Raw genomic sequence first — 6,459 nt, forward strand, 5'->3', positions numbered from 1 at the left:
GCATTCCAGTCACCAGTGATAATTAACACATCCTGATTGCATGTTTGGTCAATTTCAGACTGCAGAAGTTGATAATAATCTTCAATTTCCTCATCTTTGGCTTTGATGGTTGGTGCATAAATTTGAATAATAGTCATATTAATGGGTCTTCCTTCTAGGTGTATGGATATTATCCCATCATTGACAGCATTGTACTTCAGGACAGATCTTGAAACATCCTTTGTGATGATGAATGACACGTCATTCCTCTTTAAGCTGTCATTTCTGGCCTTATAGATCATATGATTGTCTGATTCAAAATGGTGAAAACCAGTCCATTTCAGTTCACTAATGCCTAGGATATCAGTCTTTATGAGTTCCATTTCATTTTTGACAACTTCCAATTTTCCTACATTCATATTTTGTACATTCCATGTTCTGATTATTAATGGATGTTTGCCTCTGTTTCTCCCCAATTTGAGGAGGTCAACAAATGAGGTCTCAAAACTTTACCTTATCCATATGAATAAGGCTGATTTTACTCTGATAATGCAGCTCTTGCCCAGTCCTCCTGATCTTCCTCCTCTGCATTGGACAATGTTTCTGGACTATTCATAAAGTTGCACAGTAACGTATTAGACAGTGTTTCTCTGCTATTCATAAGGTTTTCCCCAGCCAATTCTTTGAAAAGTGGATGGCCTCCTCCTTCCTCCTAGTCTGTCTCAGTCTGAAAACTGGGCTGATACTTGTCCACCATGTGCACCCCACTGGGTTTGAACACCAGTGGCACAGCCTCAAGACTCACAGCAACACGTCACCATAGTAGGACAAACTGACAGACAAGTTTGTCTCCCTTAACTGTTGGAAACCTCTCCAACCACACTTACCTGGATCCCTGTGGCTAAGACATAAAGACATATACCTTCTGCTAAGACATAAAATTACTTTTTTATACAGTCAGTATTCATGCATATTTATCAACATTTTTATTATGTGTTATCTCTGATCTGGAAGCTCTGGTGGTGTAGTGGACGGAAGGTTGGGTAATCTACTTCCATAGTGATACCACCTTGGAAACCCAAGGAGGGGTCTCTGTGAATCGGATCCAACTCAACAGTGGTGAGTTTGGTTTTGGTTATCTCTGATCTAAGGATCTCTGGTGGCACAGTGGTTAAGGCATTTGGCTGCTAACCAAAAGGTCTGCATTTCGAACCCACCAGTCACGGCTCTATAGGAGAAAGATAAGGCAGTCTGTTTTCATAAATATTTACAGCCTTGGAATCTATGAGATAGTTCTACTCAGTCTTATAGCATCACTATGAGTCAGCATTGAGTGGATGGCAGTGGGTTATTGTTAACTTTGACCTTCTATCTGGGATCAACTCCTTCAACCTGAAGAATGTTTTTAGTATTTCATTTAGTGAGCGTCTACCGGCAACTTGCATACTTTAGCTTTTGTTGGTAAAAAATGTCTTTAACTTTCACTTTTTTTTTTTAAAAAAATAGCATTTTATTGTGTTGTCAGTGAAGTTTTATACAGCAAATTTGATTCCCACTTGACAATTTCTACACAATTTGTTCACTGACATTAGTTACATCTTTCGCAATACATCTACATTATTTTACTTTGCACTCTGGTTGATCTATTTCCAATGCTCTAGTTTCCCTGCCACTTCTCATCTTTGCTTTAGAGTACTTGTTGACCTTTTGGTCTTGTATAGGTAGTGTTTTAATGGAGCACTGTACTCATGAATAATATCTTTTTTTGTGTGGCAATCTGTTATTTCAGTAAAAGGTGACATCGGGATAATTTTGGTTGAAGATTTAAAGAGTATCTCAGGGCAATAGTCTCAGGGAGTCCTCTATTTTCAACTAGTCCAGTAAGACTGTATTTTTTAAGAATTTGAGTTCTATTTCATGTTTTTCTTCAGGGTTCATCTGTTGTGGTCCTGACACACGATTTAGTTCTAGTCTCAGGGTGGTTGAGGCCATAGCTCCTGTAGGCTATTAACTCTCTAAACTAGTTTCCTCTCTGAGACTTTGGTTTACTTCTTTCTCTTTTGGTCCTGATGAGTAGAGACCAATAGCTATATCTTGGATGGTTGCTTGAAAACTCTTAAGACACTAGATGCTACTCAGGTCCCTAGGATGCAGAATCTGAACTTTGTGGATTATATTATGTCAATTGACTGAATCATCCCATGAGACTAAGGTCCTAAACCTTCAAAACCAGAAAACCAGTCTCACAAGGTATTTGGTTATGTCCAAGAAGTATCTGTAATTATGTCCTCTGTGAATATATATGTGCTTATATATACATATAGTTACATACATATACACACAGCTACATCTATCTGTTCACACATATGTACACATCGGAACTTACTCATGCATGCATGTATATGCCTATACACAGACATATGTAACCATATACTCATTTATTGGTTACAGTTGGTGTTGTTGCCAAATTCTATGTCACATTCTTCAGCACAAATATCCTTTTATCCTGTGTATTTCTTAGTGGCATAATTTACTCTAGTCAAGCTGTTCCTATTACAAGCACATTGAATGCTACTTTTGCCATCACCAGAAATAACAAGTACCTACAATCTAGAGGGGAGCTCTAGTGGCAATCTAGAGAGGGATTTCCTCTCTCCCACCTCTCCCTGATAAATACCAATAACATTGATTTATGTCTGTCCTTGTCTTCTGATAAAAGCAGGATTATACAATATTTGTCCTTATGTGATTGCCTTATTTTACTTAGCATTATGTACTCCAGATCATGTTATAATATGTTTCACGGACTCATCATTGTTCTTTATTGTTGCATAGTATTCCAGTATATGTGTGCACCACACTTCACTTATTCATCCAACCATTGAAAGGCATTTAGGCTGTTTCCATCCTTTTGTGAATAATTCTGCAATAAACTTAGATGTGCACATGTCTGCCCATGTCTCTTTTATTATATTTCTAAGGTATCTGGTAGCATAGTGGCTAAGGCACTTGACTGCTAACCAGAAGTCTGGTGGTTCAAACCCACCAGCCACTCCTCGGAAGGAAGATGGGGCAATCTACTTCCGTAATGATACTGCCTCGGAAACCCAAGGAGGGGTTGCTATGAGTCGGGTCCGACTCGATGGCACACAACAACAACAACAACAACAAGGTATATACCTAGGAACTCTGGTGGTTCTGTAGTTAAAGTGTTGGGCTGCTACCCAAAATGATGACAGTTCAAACCCACCATACACACTCCACAGGAGAAAGATGAAGCAGTCTGCTTCTGCAAAGATTTACAACCTTGGAAACACTATGGGGCAGTTCTATTCTGTCCTATAGGGTCACTGCAAGTCAGAATCAACTCAATGGCAGTGGGTTTTGGTTTTTTTTTTTTTTTTTTTTTTTTTTTTTTAGTTCTTTTGGGTATGTGCCTAGGAGTGAAATTGCTGGATCATAAAGTATTTCTATTTCTAGGTTTTTGAGGAAACTCACTCTCACTGCCATCGAGTTGGACCCAACTCATAGTGACCCCTCCTTGGGTTTCCAAGGCAGTATCACTATGGAAGTCGATTGCCCAATATTACTTCTGAGAAGTGGCTGATGGGTTTCAAACACTAGCCTTCTGGTTAGCAGTCAAGTGCCTTAGACACTACACAACCACCATACTATTTTCCATGGTTGTTGTACCATTTTACAGTCCCACTAGCAGTAGCTAAGAGTTCTAATCTCCCAATGTCTTCACCAACATTTTTTCTTTTTTTTTTTTTAATTAGTAACATTTTACCCAGGGTGAGATGGTATCTCAATGTAGTTTTGCTTTGCATCTCTCTAATGCTAATGATCATGAGCATCTTTTAATATGTTTGTTGACGACTTGAATGTCTTCTTCAGTGAAGTGTCTGTTCATGTCCTTTACCCATTTTTCAAGTGGGTTGTTTACACACACACACACACACACACACACACACACACATATATATATAGTTCTTGAAATTTTCTATATATGTTAGATATTAAACCCATATTGGATATATTTTTTCTGAATTAATTTTCATTCTTGAAAATAATTTGGCTGTGTACACTGTGCTACTAGTTTGATTGTTGTTGTTGTTGTTATGTGCCGTCCAGTTGGCACGACTCATAGCAACCCCTCCTTGGGTTTCTGAGGCAGTATCACTACGGAAGTAGGATTGCTCAACCTTCCTTCCAAGGAGTGGCTGGTGGGTTGAACCGCCAGCCTTCTGGTTAGCAGTCAAGTGCCTTAGGCACTATGCTACCAGAGTTCCTAGTTTGGTAGCTAACTTAATTCTTCCCTTAATAGATACTATTCTACTGCTTTCTCTCTTTCAGACTTTTGGTTGAAAAAAGCTAAGTGGTAAGTGGTAAGATTGATTATTTGAAAGTATTTTTCCCCCCCTCTGGCTGCTTTTGAATATGAGTCAGATCTGACTTGATGGCACATAGCAACAACAACAAGCTTTGAAGATATTCTTTTTGTCTTTTGTTTTCTGCAGTTTTATTGTGATATCTCTAGGCATATATTTCTTTATATTTATCTTGCTCATGGTTTGTAGAACTTCTTGATTCTTTGGACAAATAAATATTTCATTGTTCTTTTACTTAAAATATCTTTACTGAGCACATGCCTTGGAAATTGGTGTCTAGTGATGAGAAAAGATAGGAAAATTGGAAATCTCAATACAGAAGATCACTATATTCTAGGGATAAGTTCAGGTGCTTTGGGAGCACATTCTACAGGGCCATTGTTGAAGCTAAGTCCTGCAGGGAATCATTGGCTAGGGAATGGGTGGAGGCTGGAGATAGTGTTGCTGGATGTAGGGCCTATGTATGCAAGGCTCCAAAGGAAGAGGGCATGAAGGATTTGTTGACCTGCAAGTAGGTCAATGTGTCTGAAGTGTAGAATGAGAGAGTGGGGGAAATGAGAGAGACTGTCAAGAAGTATAGCACATTTATCAAACGCATATGTCCATTTGTAGTCTCCCTTTTGAGCTTTAGAAATATATTCACATGACATCATTCCCAGGATCATTCAAATCACCTCAAATTCAACATATCCAAAGATCAGACTCATACTTCCCAAATCTCAGGGTCCTCCAGAACCCCAATCCCATTGATTCTGTTACACATGATAGAAGAACTTGGCATTGTTTTCTTAATGGCCTGATGGCCCAGTGTGATCTTGTCCTTCCCTACCTCTGCAGTGTCATCTCACGCCCTATTTTGCCTTGGCTTTTCCACTCTAGCTATGTTTACCTTCTTTCTAGTTTCTCAAATGCATGCTGTCTCCTATCAAGGGGATTTTACAAATGATGTTTTCTCTATCTGGAAAACTTTTCCTCACCATCTCCTTGCTTCTTCTGGAGAGTTTTCTGACCCTTACTGTTTTATGTTCTATCACAGTGCCAATCACAGCTTGTCATTAGATATTGACTGATGTAATTGTGTGTGTAGTCCTGGCTCCCCACTAGCCTGAGTTTCCTGAGGGTAGGGACCATACCTGCTTGGCTAACCTTTATTCTCAGGGCCTGGCACAGAGAAGAATTAAAGAAACTGAACTAATATTATTGAATGAATGTCCAAGAGCCACCTTAAGAATTTTGGGCATTATCATGAAGGCAATGAAGTACTACAATGTTGTGAAAAAGAGGGTGACTTGATAACAGTCTTTGCATTAGAAAGCTCACTTTTGGCTAGTATAGAGAAAGGGTTGGAGGGGCCGATATTAGAGGTAGACAAAACTGTGAGGAAGTTGTTATACTAATGCAGGTGGGAGAGGATGGTAACCTTAATCTAAGAAGTAGCTGTGGACAGGGTGGACAAGTGGCCACTTCGAGAAATATTAGGCAAATAGATTTGAGAAGATTAGAGGATTAATTGGAGTAGGAAACAGGATGACTACCAGATTTCTGGCTTGAATAATGGCCAATGGGGGCTCCATTTATGAAATAAGGAGCATAAAGGAAGGACAATGATTGTGTTGAAATGAAAGTGATTGGTTTACCCTTAGACCTCTTGATCGCAGTGGATGTGCCCAGTAGGTGGTTAAGCCTGCAGGTCATAGTCTCAGATGAGAAATCAGCACTGAAGATACAGGTTTGGGATTTACTATAAAACCCCTCATAAAATGCTTCATGTACATGATGGTTTTGCCCTAAATAAATCTGGGTAACTCCAAGGACTTACCCAGTGTCACCTTATAAAATCCTGAAAGTCCTATATATATGTGTATATATATATATATATATATATATGTTGTTGTTGTTATATGCCGTCGAGTTGGACCCGACTCATAGCGACCCCTCCTTGGGTTTCTGAGGCAGTATCACTATGAAAGTAGATTGCCGCATCTTCCTTCCGAGGAGTAGCTGGTGGGTTTGAACCACTAGCCTTCTGGTTAGCAGTCAAGTACCTTAGCCACTATGCTACCAGAGCTCATATACATATGTGTATATA

The sequence above is a fragment of the Orycteropus afer genome, unplaced genomic scaffold (genome assembly GCF_000298275.1).
Source record: "Orycteropus afer afer isolate SDZICR_OR568_19922 unplaced genomic scaffold, OryAfe1.0 scaffold00232, whole genome shotgun sequence".
Classification (NCBI taxonomy): domain Eukaryota; kingdom Metazoa; phylum Chordata; class Mammalia; order Tubulidentata; family Orycteropodidae; genus Orycteropus; species Orycteropus afer.